Source organism: Arvicanthis niloticus, chromosome 12 (assembly GCF_011762505.2).
Source record: "Arvicanthis niloticus isolate mArvNil1 chromosome 12, mArvNil1.pat.X, whole genome shotgun sequence".
Lineage (NCBI taxonomy): Eukaryota > Metazoa > Chordata > Mammalia > Rodentia > Muridae > Arvicanthis > Arvicanthis niloticus.
The window spans coordinates 10680005-10703515 of NC_047669.1; the positions used below are offsets into that span (position 1 = coordinate 10680005).

The 23511-nt window shown below is 46.2% G+C and overlaps 1 pseudogene; it reads left to right on the plus strand.

The window, feature by feature from the left end:
• The first annotated feature begins 2034 nt into the window (after positions 1–2034).
• On the plus strand, positions 2035–3067 carry LOC117717991 (glyceraldehyde-3-phosphate dehydrogenase pseudogene; annotated as a pseudogene).
• Positions 3068–23511: the final 20444 nt, after the last annotated feature.

Sequence of the window (23511 nt, forward strand, 5' to 3'; positions counted from 1 at the left end):
TAGTTTTGCACGTATTCCCTGATAATCTTTGAGGCTTAATTGGAGTCTCCTGAAACACTGCCCTTTTCATCCTGAATTTTATTAATCTGGGACTTCTCTTTCTTTTGATATGTATGGCTAGGTCTTAGTTGATATTGTTAATCTTTTCAAAGAAACACATCTCTCTTTAATTGATTTAATGTATTGTTTTTTTAATTCTCTGCTATTAATTTAGTTCCAGTTTTTATAATTTCTTTCTATCTGCTGAGTTTGTATTTGGCTTCTTCTTGATTTTCTATGCCCTTGATGCCATCATTAGGTCATCTGAGACTGCTCTGTTTTTTTTTTTTTTTTAAATATAAACACATAAAGCTATAATTTATATACTGCCATGGCTGTATCCCAGAGGTTCTGATGGGTTGAACGTTCATTTGGTTCTAGGAGATTTTTAATTTCCTGTCTGATTTTCTCCATAACCACTGCTTATTCAAAAGTGTATTCCTCAGTCTCTCAGTGTTTGTGTGTTGTCTGAGGTTAGTACTGCTGTTGCCTCCTACTTTATCACACCATGGTCCAATAAGATACAGGGACTAAAAAAATTAAAGATGTTTTGTAGCCTATGATGTGACAAAATTTAGAGAGAAGTCTATGTCCCACTAAGATGAGTATATATTCCATGTCTGTTGGCACACACACACACACACACACACACCCCACACACGCACTATCTAATACAAATCTCAGTGTTAGACATAGGAAATTCCTTGAGTTATTTATTGGTCAAGATATGGGCCAAGAGATTCCACAAACAATATGGTTGTTGCCATTGTCCTTGGTTGTATCCTGGAACATACAGTTTGAACACAGGGTTTGGAGTAATTGAGCTTGAACTAACCTGGAAGCCTCCTCCCTGAGGACTGGCTCTCATAGTAACCCAAGTTTCTATGTACATTGTCAAAGGAGAAAAGCAATCAATATCCTATCCAGCTAATAAGCTTAACCACAACAATGACCAGCCTGCTAAGACATCCCCAGTGACATAATAGAGGCTACTTTTGACCTCTAATTGGACTTGAGTTTCTCTCAGTAGATAAAAATTAATGTCTGGTACTATAAACCTAGCCCAATTCCCATGGCTGGAGAAGACATTTTCCTAAACCAATATATTTTAAAGCTGTATTCTAAATACAACTTATACCCACAGATAGACACAGTTCTCTCCCCTCATCAAAGAAGCTTCTTTCTGCAGCAGGCTGACTCTTATGAAGATCCATATCTGGTGAAAACACAGAGAATTAGTGTGTGGGATGAGCCCAATGCCAACTGATACTTCTACCACACAACCCTTAAAGCTGCGGCTCAATGAACATCACAGAAGAGGGGATAAAATAATTCTAAGAACAAAATTACCAGAATGCTTACTGTGAGATAGGGTCCTTTAGACATGGCCAGAGAATATGTGACCAAGAGCTCTTAACAATGTGATTGCTCAAACAATACCTGCATAATGGTAACATTACTTAATATACCAACATGAATGGGGAAAATTTCCCTAAACTCCCCCACTAGATGAAGAACTACACACAGTCAATGGGTGTTGAAAGAGAATCAGTCTTCTCCAGGGATGAGCCCCCTGGTAGGTTATCTAGTTCCAAGTTGTCAACCCTAAATGCATGTACATACAAGCAACTAAATAGACTTAGTAGGGTGTGCATGTGTGTGTGTGTGTGTGTGTGTGTGTGTGTGACAATAATAAAGAAGAGACCATGAGCTTGAGAATGAGAGGATCATGGAAGGAGATGGAGAAGAGAAAGAAGGGTGGAAATGATGAAAAAACAGTAGTCATGCACCAGAGTTTTAAACTGAAAAACTTAAATTACAGTTGCATATGCATGTAAAAATAGAAAATAAAAATAAAGGTTACCCAAGAGATAGTTTATTCAGTCATATACTTGTCATGTGTTCAAGTCCCAGAATCCATGTTGAACATGGGGGGGGGGAGGGAGGGATAGAGAGAAGAGATCACCATATCTTCTTGTGCCGTGCCAGCCTCGTCCTGTAGACAAAATGGTGAAGGGCGGTGTGAATGGATTTGGCCATATTGGGCGTCTGGTTACCAGGACTGCCTTCTCCTCTGCATCTGACAAAGTGGAGATTGTTGCCATCAACGACCCCTTCATTGACCTCAACTACATGGTCTACATGTTCCAGTATGACTCCACCCACGGCAAGTTCAACGGCACAGTCAAGGCTGAGAATGGGAAGCTTGTCATCAACGGGAAGCCCGTCGCCATCTTCCAGGAGTGAGATCCCATTAACATCACATGGGGTGATGCTGGTGCTGAGTATGTCGTGGAGTCTACTGGCATCTTCTCCACTATGGAGAAGGCCGGGACCCAGTTGAAGGGTGGGGCCAAAAGGGTCATCATCTTCGCCCCTTCTGCTGATGCCCCCATGTTTGTGATGGGTGTGAACCATGAGAAATATGACAACTCGCTTAAAATTGTCAACAATGCATCCTGCACCACCAACTGCTTAGGCCCCCCTGGCCAAGGTCATCCATGACAACTTTGGCATCGTGGAAGGGCTCATGACCACGGTCCACGGAAAGACTCATGCCATCACTGCCACTCAGAAGACTGCGGATGGCTCCTCTGGAAAGCTGTGGCATGATGGCTGTGGGGCTTCCCAGAACATCATCCCTGCATCCACTGCTGCTGCCAAGACTGTGGGCAAGGTCATTCCAGAGCTGAACAGGAAGCTCACTGGCATGGCCTTCCGTGTTCCTACCCACAATGTATCCATTGTGGATCTGTCATGCTGCCTGGAGAAACCTACCAAGTATGATAACATCAAAAAGGTGGTGAAGTTGGCATCTGAGGGCCCACTGAAGGGCATCCTGGGCTACACTGAGGACCAGGTTGTCTCCTGTGACTTCAACAGCAACTCCCACTCTTTTGCCTTTGATGCTGGGGCTGGCATTGCTTTCAATGACAACTTTATAAAGCTTATTTTCTGGTATGACAATGAATACAGCTACAGCAACAGGGTCGTGGACTTCATGGCCTACATGGCCTCCAAGGGGTAAGAAACCCTGGACCACCCACCACAGCAAGGACACTTGTAGTGAGCCACTGTTTCAGTGGCTACACATTTGCATTTCCAAGATGGCGCTGGCTGCGTGTCTTCTCCAGATGTAAACAATTATCTGCGCAGTTGTTAGGCAGATAGGCGTGCCTTAGTCACTGCCAATCCCGAGGCATAATATTGGGTGGTGAGCGAACAGCCAATCAGAAGTGAATAAGTCACTCTAGGGTGTATTTAAGGAGCCTCTTCCGGGTTTCTTCCGTCTCTTTCCACTTTTGCTGTTACAAGAAGTAAAGCCTCGTCTGTAGTGATACCCGATTACTGCCTCCGTGTCCTTATTCGCGGGCGAAGGGGACACAGAAGAGGTGCACGTAACAACTGGAGCCGAAACCCTGGAATTTCAAGGTGCCGCGGAAGACCCCCCAAGTTTTGGGGCGGGTTAAAAAACTACAGGATACGGGGTCACCTTTGGAAGGTATGCTTGGGGTAGAAACCTTCGTTGCGGGTGGATATTCACCCATTGCCACCGCAGCAATAGCTAGCCTCTTGTTTGCGTTGCTTTCAGCTATTAGGGCAAGTCAAGAGGTTTCAAGAGAGGTCCGCTCCAGGCTATCAGAACCAGAGTGTGTTAGTGTTAGCCAGCATCAGGCCAAGGAGCCTGGAGGTCAGGCCAAGGAGCCTGGAGGTCAGGCCAAAGAGCCTGGAGAGATAGAGTACTCAAAAGGAACAAGGGCTACTGCAGAGTCCATTAAGCTTGAGGACCCTCCACCGGATGGTGGAGAGAGAACGGAGGTCAAATGGACCCCACTGTACTTCATTAAGGAGCCTGACTCCATAGAACTGGGCAGCTCCAAGGAGGAGAGCATTGAGGAGGAAGTAGTCGCTTGTGCAAAGGATAGCCGTTCTGAGATAAGACTAAGAAGGATCTTAAGTCACTCAGCCCAACCCCACCGACCTCGGCCGGAGCCAGCGGCTCGCTCGGGCTCGAGGGTCCCCTGCCGTGCTTCTCGGCTCGGGCTGTGGGAACAGAGACACTGCGACAGGGCCTGGGTCAGACCGGTTGCAGAGGCGTCTGCGCTCTGCTACGTGTGGCGGCTTGCAGCCCGGCAGAGCAAGGGAGCGTGCCGCGAAAGGCAGACAGAGGAGGGAGGCAGTCTGCCCTGGGAAGCTGCCTTCCAGCTGCGGGCACACAGGGAGTGTCCTGCGGGCTCAGAGCAAGCAATGCCAGTGATGGAAAAGATGATCTTTGAGGATGTCATGGCTGGGTGCCGTGCAGCCATTGTCCCTCGTAAGAACAAGAGGATACAAGATTGGCTAAGGGTCTGCTGTGGCCCGGGGTGGGAAGCTGTTTGTGTTTATTTCACAGGTGGAAACAATTTAATTTGGGTTCCCACGCGGCTGCTGCAGCCAAAATGGCGGAGCGACAGCGGAGCTGGAGTCGCTGGCCCCCACGTGGTGCAGGCACAGCTGCAGGAGCTGGAACCGCCTGAGGATCAAAAAGAAGGAAGCTGGATTACAAGATTTCGGCTCTGACTCTCCTGCCATTTGGTGATGGGTATACCGCCGTGGGCCATGGTCAGATACATAGTTAAACGGCCAATAGCTCAGCTGAGAGTTTAAAAAATTTTTTGATTTGCCTATGTTTATAGAGAAAAGATACAACTCGTGTCTTTTAAGGTTTACAGTTTAAATTTAAGGTTTTAAGCTAAAAGCCAAAATGCACAATTCGGCTTAGCCAAGCCTCAGAGAACAGGCCTGAGGGAGGTTAAGTGCATTTACATTTGAATTAAGACAATGCAGACTACCTGTAGAAGCCCAGGTGCAAAGCATTTCCTTTTGTTCTGGGTCTTCAGACCAGGCCCTAGAAATGTGCTTAAGGGAATTTGTCTTTTGTTCTCATTTTTTCTTGTGAGAGGAGGGGTAAACCTAAGACCCAAAGATTTTACAACAGTCTGTGGGCTAAAGGTTATGACTATGCTGCAGAAATTAAATTTATGCCTGCTTCCCTCCATAAGTATAGCTGTGCCTGCTGATAGAGTATGGTTCAAATTATTTTAATTCCTCTATATTCAAAGTTGTTAAAAATAAGATGCCTTAGATTCCTTTAATATGTGTTACAATTATTAGAGAATAAAATTGGCTTTTATCCGATATTCTCATGGGACAAAAAACATTGGTTATTAAATTAATCCAAAATAAAGTTCAAATTTAAGTTTTATACAGCCTAACTTGTCTTCTCCAGCTACCATTTCAATAAATGTTTACATAAAAAATATTTTTATACCATTCCTTTACATTTCTGGTAGAGGTAAAAGGTTTATAGGTAATAAATTTATTCATAATGTTTAAGAGCCCATGGAGCGATATTTGTTAAAAAATAATTGCTTCAGAAAATGGGTAATGTTTTATATTTTACATATATATACAAATTTTGTTGCTTTAATACAAAAAGGGTAAGAGGTTAAATCTTTTGGTGTGTATTATTCATATGTGATATTTTACTAGTGGATTTCTCTAAAATTTTTTCTACAAGCTATTGCTTCAATATAGCGAGCTCTTAAAAATTTTAAAATACTTGTTACTTCAAAAAAGAGATTCAAAGACAGTGTCTTTCTATGTTTGAGTCAAGTTGGCTTTAGAAATAGCTCAGCCATTAAAGGCTGAACTTAATTTAAAATATAAAGGCTAAACTCCCAGCGGCCACGTGGTGTCTCACAACCATTTGTGGTGGGGATCTAATGCCATCTTCTGGCTTGTGAGTGTACATACAAAGAAAAATAATTTACTTTTAATCTTGATTTACTCTTAGTGATTTTTAAAAGTTGTTAAGAGATATTATTTGACTAAAACCTCATCTTAAGCTTACCATAAGAGGATTTAAAACCTCTGTTTAATGTTTTCAAAGGGATACAAGTCCAAAATTAAATCATATATATATTTTCTTAAATTTACCCTGCTTCAACACAATTAAATTATGTGTTGTAGCCACTGTTAAAATGTTTAAAAGGGGTATATCTGCCTTTGTCTTGTTAAATATGTTTCATAAAGTGCAGAATGTTTCGGTTACAAGATTTAATATCTCTAGCCATTTAAATAACATATAAAAATTAATAAGGTGTTTTGGAAATACATCTGCACAATCGGTGTTGGTGTGTGTAGACCCTTCATTTTTCAACCTTCAGAATAATCCTGATACCTTGGATCGTAAAAATGTTACATGCTTTTTAGCACAAGGCTAGAATGGATCACTAGACCTAGCCTTGGTTGTGCATGTGCCTACCTTTGTACCCGTCTCAGTACATCGTTATGGAGACTTAAAAGAGACTTTGGTCAATCAGAGAGTTGATTGGCTCTAAGCCCATGTGAAGGGGCTCACAGATGTGGCTCAAATAAGCTGTGTGTCAACAGCCTCACATCCAGGTGTTACACCTCTAAGATTTGTGAATGATGCATTTACTTAAAGCCATAATCTTTCTGCTTATTTAAAAGGAAAGTGGAATGGGAAGTTGGACCAGATACAACAGCAATTACAAATCTGGATTTCCAGCCTTGATGGAGTGCGGATGGAACCTGTTTCCTGTGGAGATTTTACTTCTTAAATGTCTTCTGCTCTTTTCTTTCTTTCTTTCTTTCTTTCTTTCTTTCTTTCTTTCTTTCTTTCTTTCTTTCTTTCTAAAGAGCGGGAATAGGCCTGCTTGATACAGCTCTATGATGTGAATTAGTATTCATAGATGGTTGGTTTATAAGCTCAAAGCCCAACAAAAACGTGACAAGGTAGCTTAAAGCCTAAGCACTCGCAAGCCTTGGAGCAAGCATCCCTCCCTGAAATTTGACTATCTAGGCTGGAAAGTAGCCGATGACTGCGACCCTCAGTCTAAGCACTCCAGGGGTTCGTCCCATTGCACTGGGAAGATGAGAGGTCTAAGTCCAGTCAGCTCTTGCCTAAATAATTGTGGTACCTAATAATAGGTTGACAGCCCTCGCACTCCTGGGAGCTATATATACTCCATTGCACAGGGATGGGTGTCAATGCCTCTTTATATTTCCTTAGCCCGTGCACCCAGAGGACTGGTCTCCATTGCACCTGGAAGGGTAAGGAAAAATTCTTCGGGCTATAAGCTCTTGATCGCTTATTCCCCCAAGATGGAGTTTGCTTGATCGGGTTTGAGTTCGAATCTTATTTGGTACTACATTTAATCGGCAAAAGGCTGTTTCATATTAATAATTTAAACAGGGGGAGATGTAGTGAGCTGCTGTTTCAGTGGCTACACATTTGCATTTCCAAGATGGCGCTGGCTGCGTGTCTTCTCAGCCAATCAGAAGTGAATAAGTCACTCTAGGGTGTATTTAAGGAGCCTCTTCCGGTTTCTTCCGTCTCTTTCCGCTTTTGCTGTTACAAGAAGTAAAGCCTCATCTGTAGTGATACCCGATTACTGCCTCCGTGTCCTTATTCGCGGGCGAAGGGGACACAGAAGAGGTGCGCGTAACAGACACTGAGAGCAAGAGAGAGGCCCTCCGTTGCTGAGGAGTCCCTGTCCCCAACACTGAGCATCTCCTCACAATTTCCTTCCCAGACCCCATAATAACAGGAGAGCCTAGGGAGCCCTCCCTACTCTCTGAAATACCATCCATAAGCATTCACTGCCCCCCCCCAAAGGAGTTCTTTTATATACTGCCCACACCTGGCAGCACAGGTAATGGAATCAGGTGATGATATAAGCCATTGTTAGGTCCCTGGGAAGAGCCTAGTGAAATCACCTGTAACACAACAAGTATGGTGGCTGGCATGTACACACACACACAAAAGTAACACCAGGGAAACAGACATATATGGGTATGGGGCTTACTGTCCAGACAGCCTAGCCTAATCAGCAAATTTTAGGCCAAGTAAGAAACCCTTTCTCAATTCATAATAAAACAACAATAAACAAAATTTCCCACCCAACCCCAAACCAAACCAAGCCAAATACAACCGAAAAGTAAGTGGGGTGTTCCTAAGGAACAGCACCCAAGTTTGACTCTTGGCCTACACATACATGTACACACAAACATATTCACACAGCTACAAGTACACCTGCCCACACACAAACATGTACTCCCATCAACACACTGTCAAGAAAAGCAATTTAAAATGAAAGGCTAAGATAATACAACACAATGAACAATACAGTAATGAAGGCATTATAGTGTTCCTTCCTGGCAGGGGCGATTGCTCAGTTCACTTCAGTTCTGTCCCCTGGAAAACCACTCCAACCCTGTTCTACTTCCTGTGCTCCAATAGTTCCTCTTTGTTGTGGACATGGGTAGGACACTTAGATTCTCTTCCCACATTTGCTGCTGTCTCCACTGAGGCAGAGTGGACCTTGCTGGGTAACTTGGTAAAGCAGAGTGAGTCTGTGTCCCCAGAAACTCGGGTACACACCTGAGATGGCAGGTGGCTCCCCATTCCCTGCCAGATTCCTGGCCTGGGAGACATGCCACATTTCCCACATAAGTAAACATGACCTGCGGTCATGGAGGCCAAGAACAGAGTTCTCCATGTTAATGAGGAACCTAGAGGCCCTGAGGGTTTAGCCAATAAGCTTCCCTTCTCAGACATTCCTCCCTGCAAAAGGTATTTAATTAATATCTGGTCTACCCTAAAAAGTTGGTATTTGTCCATTTTCCACGTTAAACAACCAATAATCAGTTTGGAACTAGGGACTTTTTAAAAATCATCTATGACTGCTTCATAAAGCAATGTCAAAGGAAGAGAGAGGAGTAGTTGAAAATCTCTTGATTTCAGATTCCTGTACATTTTTCTGTTGGGTCTGTTGTACTGTGGTTCACTTTTCTCTGGAACCTGTGAGATCGGTCTATTGGTTCAGCACTGTATCCTGTGTCACTCAGACTTTCCCATGCTGCTGCCTGGAGTCCTTCAGGGTGCTCTGGTGGCAGCTTTCTTGTGACCACACAGTTGGATATAACAGACTCTTTGTGAAAACTCTCCTGTTTGGTCTTATTTCTGCTTTTAGGCTCTCGTTTTGTGACCTCTATTGCTGACTGTCTTTACTTTCTTCTACCTAAGCACGCAGGCTGAGCATTGTAAGGGATGTAGTTCTGGGGGGTTTTTTTGTTTTGTTTTTTTTTCCTTCCACAGGTGCTGCCTCTGGTCTACTATCTTCCCAGGATCTCAGCTTCAGAAGTATCCCTTCATATTTGGCTTGTAAACTATGGTCAATTGAAACAAAAATATGACCTACCATCTGCTGTTGAACCTTCAAGAAAAATTTGCAGTTTCAAGTGACACCAGTTTAAAACTTAAGTTTTAAAAATTTATTAAATATATTTTGGATTGGACTTAAGACAAAATTACTGACTATTTCTGAAATGGGTCTAAACATCCTTCTGCTGTTTTGTATTACCTGTTTATGGGAAGAGACATGCTCGGCACTGGTGAACATAAAATAAAAATAGCCACCAGAATATTCATGATATCTGTGTTCTATATCCTACAAGTATTCAGCCATGACTTAGGTCTATATGCAGAAATAAGCACATCTCTTTCATTAGTGTGGGTCTCAGTGTTTCTGCTGCTGTGATGAACACCACAACCAAAAGCAACTTAGGGAGGGAAGGTTTATTTCAACTTACACTTCCAGGTGAGGCCATCATCACTGAGAGAAGCCAGAGCAGGCACTCAAGCAGGGCAGGAACCTGAAGACAGGAGCTGATGAAGAGGCCATGGAGAAATGCTGCTCACTGTCTTGCTCGGCCTGATATCTTACACAGCATTGTTTGTCCAGGTGTGGAACTACCCGCAGTGTGTTGGGCCTATTCACATCCATCCTTAATCAAGAAGATAATCCTCCCTCACCAACTTGCCTACAGGCAATTCTTAAGGAGGTGTTTTGTCAGTTGAGATACCGTCTTCTCAGATATTTCTACCTTAAGAGTTAAATTGACAAAATCCAATCAGCACAGTGTGCAAATTTGCTTTAAATGTAATAAGTGGTAAGTTAGATGTATATTGTCAAATTCTTCTAAAATAAAATGTGTTGATGAGCTGGTAAATGTTAGGTTTGTGAACTTATTTTATATACTCCTGTATCAGGGGTCATATAAAAATTCGTTGAGTGAGAGAAACGGTCCATGGACATACAATGGCTGAGCTTTTGACCATTCCTATGTGAGTTAGCTGGGCTTGAAATAGAGGCCATAGACTTAAGCAATTCCTTTGAGAACTGTGCCTATGATATGAGAAAAGATATTCAATGGTGGTTGAAGTGGAAGTTCCTGGTTTCTTTGGATACCTAGTTGTGTCATATGATTTTTTTTTTGGAAACTATCTTATGAGAGCATGCTTTTGCTGAAGCAGACACATGGGAGGATGTTTTGGTAAGAACAAACACATGGTGTTTTTCTGAAAACACCTTAGACAAAGGGTAGGTGATGTTTTGCTTGAGTGGAAGCTTAAGAAAACACATGATGTTTGGAAAGAATATAAATATAACCCGACAGATAGTGGATGGTGCTTTATGGTATTGGAATGCCTTACTATTCTTTGCTGGTCATCACTGGGCTTTGCTGGGTGGTATTGATATGCCTTACCGTTCTTTTCTGGTTATTGTTTGTCATGACTTCATAGAAAGAAACACACCAAAAAAACTTCTGGTGGTGTTCTGGCAGCGTCTTCCTGCTTCTGTGTACTTGGACTGGTTGACAGAGCCTTGCAGTTTCTTCTGGATTGACTTGCTGTTGCTGATTCATGAATGGTGTTTGCAAATGGATTGAGCTGCTGCTGCTGATATCCTGACAACCCAGATTTGATTTGCTCCAAAGAACTATTTCTAAATAGGCCCACATTCTCCTTTGCTCTATTAACCTTCCCTTTCCACTATCTCTGGTGGGTAGTAGAGAGAAGTGGGGGTTAAAGCATTTAATTACACTTATTAAAAGTAAGATTTGAGAAATCTAAGCATATAGGTGGTTAGAAGGGAATGTGAAGTTTTGGAAACTTTTTGAGGCAAGGAGGACTCCAGAACATTTAAATGGAAAATGCAAGTGGCCAGACAGGGATGGTGAAAGACATGAAAAGGGAGAAGTTAAAATGCAAAGAATTGGAAGAAAAACTGAAGTCATTGCTCAACTTAGGTAGAAAGCTGACTTTACTGTGGAAGAAGGGGCAGAGGAAGAAAGGACAGGTACAGACTTTGGAGGCTCTCTCAGTGTGGTCAGGAAATGATCCGCTAAAGACATGAGGACTGTGGTCAGAGACAGACCCTGCTCAGACTTTAGGAGTCCCACATGAAGATGAAGTTGCACAACTGTTACATATATGCAGTGGATCTACATCTGTCCCACACATGCTCTCTGGTTGGCAGTTCAGTATCTATGAGCCCCTATAGGGCTAGGTTAGTTGATCCTATAGGGTTTCTTGTGGTGTCTTTGACCCCTCTGGCTCCTTCAATCCCTCTTCTCCGTCTTCCACAGGACTCTCCAAGCTCCATGTAATGTTTGACTGTGAGTCTGAGTCTGTTTTCATCAGTTGCTGGGTGAGGGCTCTCTGATAACAGTTATGCTTAGGCTCCTTTCTGGAGGTATAGCATAATATCTTTAATACTGTTGGGGGAGCTTTCTCTCATGGCAAGGGTCTCAAGCTGGGCCAGTTATTGGTTGGCCCTTCCCTCAAATTCTGCTCTACCTTTTACTCCTGCACATTTTATAGGTAGGACAAATTGTGGATCTAAAATTTTTTTTGGTAGGTTTGGTGTCTCAATCTCTCCACTGGAAATCTTGACTGGTTACAGGAGATGGCTAGTTCAAGGCTCCATATCTCCCATTGCTAGGAGTCTTAGCTAGGGTCACCCTCATGGATTCCCAGGAGTTTTTATTGTCTAGGTTTTTAGCTAGTTCCTGAGATGCCATCCCCCTAATCCAGTTGTCTCTCCAAGTACTTTCTCCCTCTGTCCTCCCCTGACCCCATCCCTCCTGTTCCCCTTCCCATCCATTTCCCTAACCAGTTGGGTTCCCTTTCCTCTAACTGGGCTACCTTGTCTAGCCGAATAGAAAAGGATTTGCCTAGTCTTACTATAACTTGATAGGCTAAGGCTGGTTGATCTCCATGGGAGGCCTCCCCTTTTTCTGAGGGCCATTCTTGGTAGTACAGATTCTAAACAATGTCTTCTTTCAGCTCTCAACTGTTTTATCCGTAAAGGAAAACTCAAGAGTACTTATTACACTTCAGATTTGTCTACCATTTGGAAATCATGCAGGGAATGGAAGTACTTTAAATGGATACAAATGACACTGATGACTGTGTGCTCATTGGCATGAGGGTCCACTTAGCCATCATAATGCTTTTCGAATAAACACCTGCTAATTCACTTAGGCTAAGAGTTTTTGACTTGCACCAAAACAAGAAATGCTGTTTTTTTATTTGTTTTGTTTTTCTTTGTTTTGTTTTGTTTTTTTTTTTAATGTTTAATTTTTAGTTTGGAGAAAAGGAAAGATGTACTTTCACATTTCACAGACCTGGGATTAGAAGAGGTTTAAAAGTATCACCTCCAGCTGACACTGGTGATTAACTATGCAACGCACTTACCACCATGTAACTGGCTCACTCACTACAACTCATTCCTAGAAGACATTCAAATCTGGGTTTTAATTCCTAATATGGCATTCAGAATTCCCAGGTGCCACTACAGAGACAAGGCTGGTTAATGAGTTAACCTATGTCATTGTTGTTTAGCATTGAGTGTTAGTTTTATTCAGTTGTCCCTTAGGATGTATGAATAGCTCTGGTAGCTTCTCTCTCTTGCCTGTGTAGTTCTGTGCTTTGGTGACATCAGAGATAAAACTGCTTCTTCTTGCAATGAAAAATCTTTGGCATTACCAAATAGCCATCATTCTGCTTAAGTTTCCTTTCTTTCAGGGAAGTAGATAAAAAAATGTTTATTCCATCTTTTTTCTCTTCTTGGGAACTGCTGCACCCATTATCATCCTCGTTCAGTTTCAGACTGGCTCCCTAACTCTCTCTGAAAGCTCAAGCATGGATTGCCCTTCTTTCTCTAAGAGTATACACTCAAGGTCTACTACACACTTGAGGCTGTAAGAAATATCTGACCGCTGTTGAGAATAGACCACTCCAGACCACAGGGTTCTAAGCGGGGGAAAGTTTATTCAGGGGAAAGGGCAAAGGTGGGGAGAGGAAGATGGTAGAGGCCGGCCATGACCATGTGGAGAGAAAGGAAGGTGGGGGAGGGGACAGAGAGGCAAGAGGGTAAGAGAGAGAGTAAGAGAGGAAGAGAGCAAGAGAGCAGGAGAGAGAGGAGGGGGCAAGCAGCCCCTTTTATAGTGGATCAGTCTACCTGGCGGTTGCCAGGTAACTGTGGGGAGGAGCATACCTGGCTGTTGCCAGGTAACTGGGGAGGTGGAGTTTAGATGGAATACTAACATTCCACCTTTTTGGTTTAATTAAAAAAGAAAAAATTAGAAAGAGGTGACTGTGAAGCAGGAATAGGGACGCCGTTGTGATATCTGGCTACTTCCTGCTGGCATTGGGGGTGACATGTCTCTAGGGGAAACACAGAAGCATGGGTATGGGGATGTTTGTCCGGTCATAGGCTGTTTCCTGCTGTCCAGGGTCCATGGAGCCATCTGAGGACAGGTCAGAAGGAACAGGTCCAGTAGAAGCAGCTGTGTATGTGTCAGGAGATGGAGCATCTAGAGGTTGCTTCTCTGGAGTTGTTCTGGATGTGCCTGGACTTGACAAGATGTAGGGAATAGGATTAAGTACATTTGGGGGAAAGAAAAATTTTTTAAGATGTATATTTGAAACCCAGAGGGATCCCACCCATTGGAATAGGTGAGTGGGAAGTTTAGGCAGATATACTTATCCAGATGGCATCTATTTGTTCCGTGAAAGGTAAATCTGAGTGGATTTCCTGTAGCTTGTAAGTTTACAAAAGAGATAACAGCATGAGTTAATAACATAAGCAGTCTTTAAGATAGACCTTTGTTGGATCGTATAGTGGCATGTTTTATTAGAGGTAGGCGAGGTTATAGAAACTCAGATATTAGGACAGTGGCATAGCAAGAAGAGGAAATAAGAAGCATTTAATTGATAGCAACTGAGTTTAGTTAATGAGGTAACATAATATCTGTGAAAGCTTAGCTGTCAATGTAGTCAGAAGTCTGAAAGAGCAAACAATAATCTACCAGTTATATATTATTTTTAAAAAATGACAGAGTCCACTAGCCAACAGTTCCCATGTCCTCCATAGTCTCTTGAGCAAGTCAGTTTGGCTTCCAAGCGCAGAAGATGCAGGGCTTTTTCTCTGTGGAATGGATACGCGCGACATGAGAAATGACTTACCTCGGTTTAGCCAAGTCATTTGACTCACAGCATCCAGTTTAGCCCACTGCCGCTGCATTTGTTAGTGACTGTATCATCGCATGTAATCCAGGCTGTATCTTCTAGGTGTCCAAGTCTTCTGAAACCGTCTTGGGTCAACTGTGACAGGCTTTGGGAGTTCTGTCGGCTACAAACTTAAATATAGTATTTGACAAGATTGAGAGCTATAAGGTTTGGTTGTAACTAGATAGAATTTAATAGCAGTAGTAAAAATCTATTAAGACAGGATAGGAAAGACTTTTAAGTAGCTATGGCGGATTCTGTAGGTAGAGAAAAGCACATTTTAGTATTAGCAAGAAAACATTTGGATAGGAACAGAATAAGAAAGCTGGAAATAGTGGCATACGATCAAAGCAGGGGAAGGAGGGGAAGGAGGGGAAAGGCAGGGGAATGGGAGGGGAAAGGGAGGGGAAAGGGAGGGGAAAGGGAGGGGAAATGGCAGAGAAAGGGAGGGAAAAGGGAGGGGAAAAGGAGGGGAAAAGGAGGGGAATGGGAGGGGAAACGGAGGGGAAAAGGTGGGGAAAAGGAGGGGAATGGGAGGGGAAAAGGAGGGGAATGGGAGGGGAAAGGGCAGGGAAATGGTGGAGAAAGGGCAGGGAAAGGGAGGGGAAAGGGAGGGGAAAAGGAAGGAAATGGGAGGAGAAAAGGAGGGGAAGGGAGGGGGAAAAGGAGGGGAATGGGAGGGGAAAGGGAGGGGAAAGGGAGGGGAAAAGGAGGGGAAAAGGAAGGGGAAAGGGAGGGGAAAGGGAGGGGAAAGGGAGGGGAAAGGGAGGGGAAAAGGAAGGGGAAAAGGAAGGGGAAAAGGAAGGGGAAAGGGAGGGGAAAAGGAAGGGAATGGGAGGAGAAAAGGAGGAGAAAAGGAGGGAAAAGGGAGGGGAATGGGAGGGGAAAGGGCAGCGAAATGGTGGAGAAAGGGCAGGGAAAGGGAGGGGAAAGGGAGGGGAAAAGGAAGGGAATGGGAGGAGAAAAGGAGGGGAAGGGAGGGGGAAAAGGAGGGGAATGGCAGGGGAAAGGGTGGGGAAAGGGAGGGGAAAAGGAGGGGAAAAGGAAGGGGAAAGGGAGGGGAAAGGGAGGGGAAAGGGAGGGGAAAGGGAGGGGAAAGGGAGGGGAAAAGGAAGGGGAAAGGGAGGGGAAAAGGAAGGGAATGGGAGGAGAAAAGGAGGAGAAAAGGAGGGAAAAGGGAGGGGAATGGGAGGGGGAAAAGGAGGGGAATGGGAGGGGAAAGGGCAGGGAAATGGTGGAGAAAGGGCAGGGAAAGGGAGGGGAAAGGGAGGGGAAAAGGAAGGGAATGGGAGGAGAAAAGGAGGGGAAAGGGAGGGGAAAGGCAGGGGAATGGGAGGGGAAAGGGAGGGGAAAGGGAGGGGAAAGGGAGGGGAAAGGGAGGGGAAAGGGAGGGGAAATGGCAGAGAAAGGGAGGGAAAAGGGAGGGGAAAAGGAGGGGAAAAGGAGGGGAATGGGAGGGGAAAGGGAGGGGAAAAGGTGGGGAAAAGGAGGGGAATGGGAGGGGAAAAGGAGGGGAATGGGAGGGGAAAGGGCAGGGAAATGGTGGAGAAAGGGCAGGGAAAGGGAGGGGAAAGGGAGGGGAAAAGGAAGGAAATGGGAGGAGAAAAGGAGGGGAAGGGAGGGCGGAAAAGGAGGGGAATGGGAGGGGAAAGGGAGGGGAAAGGGAGGGGAAAAGGAGGGGAAAAGAGAGGGGAAAGGGAGGGGAAAGGGAGGGGAAAGGGAGGGGAAAGGGAGGGGAAAAGGAAGGGGAAAGGGAGGGGAAAAGGAAGGGAATGGGAGGAGAAAAGGAGGAGAAAAGGAGGGAAAAGGGAGGGGAATGGGAGGGGAAAAGGAGCGGAATGGGAGGGGAAAGGGCAGGGAAATGGTGGAGAAAGGGCCGGGAAAGGGAGGGGAAAGGGAGGGGAAAAGGAAGGGAATGGGAGGAGAAAAGGAGGGGAAATGAGGGGAAAAGGAGGGGAATGGGAGGGGAAAGGGAGGGGAAAAGGTGGGGAAAAGGAGGGGAATGGGAGGGGAAAGGGCAGGGAAATGGTGGAGAAAGGGCAGGGAAAGGGAGGGGAAAGGGAGGGGAAAAGGAAGGGAAGGGAGGGGGGAAAAGGAGGGGAATGGGAGGGGAAAGGGAGGGGAAAGGGAGGGGAAAAGGAGGGGAAAAGGGAGGGGAAAGGGAGGGGAAAGGGAGGGGAAAGGGAGGGGAAAGGGAGGGGAAAAGGAAGGGGAATGGGAGGGGAAAAGGAGGGGAATGGGAGGGGAAAGGGCAGGGAAATGGTGGAGAAAGGGCAGGGAAAGGGAGGGGAAAGGGAGGGGAAAAGGAAGGGAATGGGAGGAGAAAAGGAGGGGAAGGGAGGGGGAAAAGGAGGGGAATGGGAGGGGAAAGGGTGGGGAAAGGGAGGGGAAAAGGAGGGGAAAAGGAAGGGGAATGGGAGGGGAAAAGGAAGGAAATGGGAGGAGAAAAGGAGGGGAAGGGAGGGGGGAAAAGGAGGGGAATGGGAGGGGAAAGGGAGGGGAAAGGGAGGGGAAAAGGAGGGGAAAAGGGAGGGGAAAGGGAGGGGAAAGGGAGGGGAAAGGGAGGGGAAAGGGAGGGGAAGGGAGGGGGGAAAAGGAGGGGAATGGGAGGGGAAAGGGAGGGGAAAGGGAGGGGAAAAGGAGGGGAAAAGGGAGGGGAAAGGGAGGGGAAAGGGAGGGGAAAGGGAGGGGAAAGGGAGGGGAAAAGGAAGGGGAAAGGGAGGGGAAAAGGAAGGGAATGGGAGGAGAAAAGGAGGAGAAAAGGAGGGAAAAGGGAGGGGAATGGGAGGGGAAAAGGAGCGGAATGGGAGGGGAAAGGGCAGGGAAATGGTGGAGAAAGGGCCGGGAAAGGGAGGGGAAAGGGAGGGGAAAAGGAAGGGAATGGGAGGAGAAAAGGAGGGGAAATGAGGGGAAAAGGAGGGTAATGGGAGGGGAAAGGGAGGGGAAAAGGTGGGGAAAAGGAGGGGAAAAGGGAGGGGAAAGGGAGGGGAAAGGGAGGGGAAAGGGAGGGGAAAGGGAGGGGAAAAGGAAGGGGAAAGGGAGGGGAAAAGGAAGGGAATGGGAGGAGAAAAGGAGGGAAGGAAGGGGGAAAAGGAGGGGAATGGGAGGGGAAAGGGTGGGGAAAGGGAGGGGAAAAGGAGGGGAAAAGGAAGGGGAATGGGAGGGGAAAAGGAAGGAAATGGGAGGAGAAAAGGAGGGGAAGGGAGGGGGGAAAAGGAGGGGAATGGGAGGGGAAAGGGAGGGGAAAGGGAGGGGAAAAGGAGGGGAAAAGGGAGGGGAAAGGGAGGGGAAAGGGAGGGGAAAGGGAGGGGAAAGGGAGGGGAAAAGGAAGGGGAATGGGAGGGGAAAAGGAGGGGAAGGGAGGGGGAAAAGGAGGGGAATGGGAGGGGAAAGGGTGGGGAAAGGGAGGGGAAAAGGAGGGGAAAAGGAAGGGGAATGGGAGGGGAAAAGGAAGGAAATGGGAGGAGAAAAGGAGGGGAAGGGAGGGGGGAAAAGGAGGGGAATGGGAGGGGAAAGGGAGGGGAAAGGGAGGGGAAAAGGAGGGGAAAGGAGGGGGAAGGGAGGGGAAAGGGAGGGGAAAGGGAGGGGAAAGGGAGGGGAAAAGGAAGGGGAAAGGGAGGGGAAAAGGAGGGGAAAGGGAGGAGAAAAGGAGGAGAAAAGGAGGGAAAAGGGAGGGGAATGGGAGGGGAAAAGGAGCGGAATGGGAGGGGAAAGGGCAGGGAAATGGTGGAGAAAGGGCCGGGAAAGGGAGGGGAAAAGGGAGGGGAAAAGGAAGGGAATGGGAGGAGAAAAGGAGGGGAAATGAGGGGAAAAGGAGGGTAATGGGAGGGGAAAGGGAGGGGAAAAGGTGGGGAAAAGGAGGGGAATGGGAGGGGAAAGGGCAGGGAAATGGTGGAGAAAGGGCAGGGAAAGGGAGGGGAAAGGGAGGGGAAAAGGAAGGGAATGGGAGGAGAAAAGGAGGGGAAGGGAGGGGGAAAAGGAGGGGAATGGAAGGGGAAAGGGTGGGGAAAGGGAGGGGAAAAGGAGGGGAAAAGGAAGGGGAAAAGGAGGGGAAAGGGAGGGGAAAGGGAGGGGAAAAGGAAGGGGAAAGGGAGGGGAAATGGAAGGGAATGGGAGGAGAAAAGGAGGAGAAAAGGAGGGAAAAGGGAGGGGAATGGGAGGGGAAAAGGAGGGGAATGGGAGGGGAAAGGGCAGGGAAATGGTGGAGAAAGGGCAGGGAAAGGGAGGGGAAAGGGAGGGGAAAAGGAAGGGAATGGGAGGAGAAAAGGAGGGGAAAGGGAGGGGAAAAGGAGGGGAATGGGAGGGGAAAGGGAGGGGAAAAGGAGGGGAAAAGGAAGGGGAAAAGGAGGGGGAAAGGGAGGGGAAAAGGAAGGGAATGGGAGGAGAAAAGGAGGAGAAAAGGAGGGAAAAGGGAGGGGAAAAGGAGGGAATGGGAGGGTAGAGGGAGGGGAAAAGGTGGGGAAAAGGAGGGGAATGGGAGGGGAAAGGGCAGGGAAATGGTGGAGAAAGGGCAGGGAAAGGGAGGGGAAAGGGAGGGGAAAAGGAAGGGAATGGGAGGAGAAAAGGCGGGGAAAGGGAGGGGAAAAGGAGGGGAATGGGAGGGGAAAGGGTGGGGAAAGGGCGGGGAAAAGGAGGGGAAAAGGAAGGGGAAAGGGAGGGGAAAGGGAGGGGGGAAAGGGAGGGGAAAGGGAGGGGAAAAGGTGGGGAAAGGAGGGGGAAGGGAGGGGAAAGGGTGGGGAAAGGAGGGGAATGGGAGGGGAAAGGGTGGGGAAAGGGAGGGGAAAAGGAGGGGGAAAAGGTGGGGAAAAGGTGGGGAAAAGGAGGGGAAAGGGAGGGGAAAAGGAAGGGGAAAGGGAGGGGAAAGGGTGGGGAAAGGGAGGGGAAAGGGTGGGGAAAGGGCGGGGAAAGGGAGGGGAATGGGTGGGGAAAGGGCTGGGAAATGGGGGAGAAAGGGCGGGGAAAGGGAGGGGATGAAGGGGAAGAAGGTGGAAGAAGACGGGGACGGGGAAGAAGGGGAAGGGGAAGAAGGGGAAGGGGAAGAAGGGGAAGGGGAAGAGGGGAAGGGAAAGAAGGGGAAGGGGAAGAAGGGGAAGGTGAAGAAGGGGAAGGCGAAGGGGAGGAAGGGGAAGGGGAAGGGGAAGGGGAAGGGGAAGGGGAAGGGGAAGGGGAAGGGGAAGGGGAAGGGGAAGGGGAAGGGGGGAAGAAGGGGAGAAGGGGGGAAGGGAGGAACGGGAGAAGAAGGGGAGAAGGGGGGAAGGGGAAAGGGGGAAGGGGGAAGGGGGAAGGGGAGAAAGGGGAGAAGAGAAAGTGGAGAAGAGAAAGGGGAAAAAAGGGGGAGAAAAGGGGAGAAAAGGAGGAGAAAAGAAGGGGGAGAAAAGAGGGGGGAGAAAAGGGGAAGGAGAAAAGGGGGAGGAGAAAAGGGGGAGGAGAAAAGGGGGAGGAGAAAAGGGGGAGGAGAAAAGGGGGAGGAGAAAAGGGGGAGGAGAAAAGGGGAAAAAGGGGAAAAATGGGAAAAAAGGGGGAAAAGGGGAAAAGGGGGAAAAAGGGGAAAAAGGGGGGAAAGGGGAAAAGGGGGGGAAAAGGGGGAAAAGGGGGGAAAGGGGGAAAAGGAGAAAAAAGGGGGAAAAGGGGGAAAAAGGGGGGAAAAGGGGAAAAGGGGGAAAAAGGAGGGAAAGGGAAAAAAGGAGAAAAAAGGAGGGAAAAGGGGAAAAAGGAGGGAAAAGGGGGAAAAAGGAGAAAAAAGGAGGGAAAAGGGGAAAAAAGGAGGGAAAGGGGGGAAAAGGAGAAAAAGGGAAAAGGGGAAAAAGGAGAAAAAAGGGGAAAAGGAGAAAAAAGGGGAGAGGGGGAAGGGGAAAAGGGGAAAAGGGGAAGGGGAAAAGGGGGAAAGGGGAAGGGGAAGGAGGAGGAGGAAAAGGAAGAGGAGGAAGAAGAAGAGGAAGAAGAGAAGAATAGTCTAAAAGTTTGTGCATTATTATGGGATATGGATTATAATAGACACAGTGTAGGAGAAAACTCACACAAGAAGCTCACTGTGTACGACCTTATGACATTCATCAGGCTGCAATCTGAGTTGGACAGGACAGCATTATAATACTGGGGCTGACAGAGAAGAGCAAGGAGAGAAAATAGCACAGCTGTGCCTCCACTTCAAGCATCGCTCATCACCTATGCTCGCTCTGCTTCCTTGTCTTCAGAACTTGTCATCATTGCTCTGAATTGTTTTCTGAAGCAGGTAGCCCTCAGTAACCTCTCTATGTGTGCTCTTACTATATGCGAATGATACCCAGTAATTAAAGTTCATGGGGAGCAAGTAGCCCCTCCTCATGAGTGGGGTTCCACGTGGATTTTTAAATATAGAAATGGAAAGAAAAAATGTCTGATAAAGAGTTGGCAAAGAGAAAGGGAATTAACTTCCTTTCTTCCAACAGCAGTGGAAAATCTAAACCAAGATCCTGTGGTTGCACGAGAAAGGTGCTCCCCAGAATAGAACAGAATGTAGGGTGTGAAGGTGGCCTGTGGGAATGGACTCAAGAGAAATCAGCAAAGCCAATGGAACACTGTGGGTCAGCATGCCAGTATGAACCTCATGAATTGCCTTTGGGGAACTAGGTGGGGAGCACAACTCTGAACCTCTGCATGGAAGTCACCATTAAGAGTCCTTTAATACCCACACCTAGGCTTTCTTGTGTTCCCTGCTTGTTCCTTGGGATTTTGGCTGCATGTTGTACAGACTAAAAACTCTGATGTCAGAAAGAGCCATATGGGCACTGCTGAGCTTCCTGCTGCATTTCCATGCTTAGTGTGAGCCTGCAAAGGGAAAAAGATGATCATTTATCAGTGGTGTACTAGCAGGTTGTTTGATGTCTCTTCAGCTCTGCATCGTAATGGCCCCGAGTGGCCTGTCTCTATTTTTTATAGCTCTCCTCCTTTTCCTTTCAGTGTGGTTTACTGTTAATTAAATCCATGCATTATGGTTATAGCTGCTTCCATCCATCAAAGGGCAAGCCAGGTCAACTCAGCCACAGTGACTACAAATGACCTTATCTTCCAGAATCGCACAGAAGAGAAACGCACACAAGTGGAAGTTAAAGCACCTTCTTCGACACGGCCTCTGCCATTCATATTTATAGAAGTTTTATCCATTGTATTTTAATATTATCTTAATGTCATTCATCAGTACAAACTTCCAGAGGTTAGACTGGACGTGTAGTTACAGAGCTGCATTAGATGCGTCCACTGAGAAACATTCTCTGATGAACATTATTGGCCAATGGTTATTTAAGGAACCACATGGTCATGGGGATAGAGTATATTATCAGAGACGAAGCAACCTGGTTTTCTTATCCATTTTATTCTTTGTGATTTTTTTTCCTCTCTCCAACCACAGAAACAGATGTTTTCTTGCTCTAAACATCTTTCTTCATGTGTGAAACCTCAGTTAAAATATTCTCTTATCCAAATGCCATTATTTCAAGACTTTTAATAGTCTTTCTTTCTTGAAATAATATTACCCAACCATCCAGTCTACATCTATATCATACGACTGCACACATTATTGAATCTAATGGAATATGAGTTATTATTTTTATATTTTGGACAAAAGTATTAAGGCTCGTAGAATGTAAACAGCTCAGTAAAGTGGGGGTTAATGCCCTTGACTTTTAATTAAATGGGAACAGGCAGCAGGGACCTTAAACAAGATTTAAATTATTTCCCATCCTTTGATGGTTTGATGAATCCATTTGTATGTTAAGACATTTTCACAGTTGACTGAATTCTTTATTTCACTCTCAGATATTATGAGCTGAGTAGAGAATTAGTTGTCATTCTGTGGGACACAACTCATGACCCATGGAAAAGCACCCAGGCAGCCTGGTACCCCTGGCCCTGCTGGCTAGGACACCCTGGAAGACATAAGGTAGCTTCCCCATAATGGCTATGTTGAAGGCTGGGAGCTGCTAATATTGTTCATTTCCTTACTCCAGGTTAGACTCTGACTGGTATTTGGGCCTATCACATTTAGGTAAAGCAGGATCTCTTGAAGGACCTTGTTAATGAGAAGAGGGGGATCTGAGTGGTTTTTATTGTTGTTGTTTTAAATTCTATTCTATACAGAGTGCAAGATTTTCCTCCCTCTTCACAATGAGAGCCCAGAATGGCTTTTACAGGTAAAACTTAAAAGTGAGCTCTTTTGGGTTTTGTAATTTCCAATCTTGTCCTATGGACAGGTGTAAGAAATCCAAGTCAAGGGCCTGTTTTTGGCCTGCTTGTTTTCTGATAGTGGCCTGGGGTAGCGGTGGTGACAATCCCCGTTCCTGATGTGTGCACATGTTCACCACAGCCTCGAAACAGAGTGCAGATAGCTTTGTCTCTGGCTTTAAGGCCCTGCACTGAAGACTTCTGTGAAGGCAAGTTAAGTCTGTATATGTATATGGCCAGAAAGTCCAGGTAGAACTTTCCTTTCTGGAACTCAGTTTCTTCAAGCTCATGAAAATTCTTTGTAGCCTTAAAGAGTCATATGTTTGTCTATTGAAAGTGCACCCCAACATTTCTGGGACAAGCCTCACTAAGTCTTAAGCCAAGTGGTTTTTATGGAAATGATAACTGGCCTGTGTCTCTGAAGAGCTGAAAGCCCTCTCTGCACTCTTCCTCAAGGTTCATTTCAGCATGGTCTTTGTTCTTTGGACAGTTTTCTTAGCACCCTAAGTTCTCAGGCTTGAGGCCATCTGAGGCTATGGAGCCACACCTCATTTCTGTTCTTGGTCATTCTTCACAGAAGGTGGACATCATCAGAAAGATCAGATGTGCATGCTTCTGGTGAGGTATGGGGTGAGGTTAGACAACAAGGTGGGGGCAGAAGCAAACACTTCTAGTAAGTTTGGATTTCTTAATGACCACTGTGCTCCCCGATTATGAGACATATTCCTATTTATGTCTTTTAAATATATGGAAGATAATATCAGAGACACCATATTGTGTTTCTGTGGCATTGAGGAAAGAAAAGTCAGCAGTTCCCTTTGAATTAATTTGACCAAGTTTGAATTACC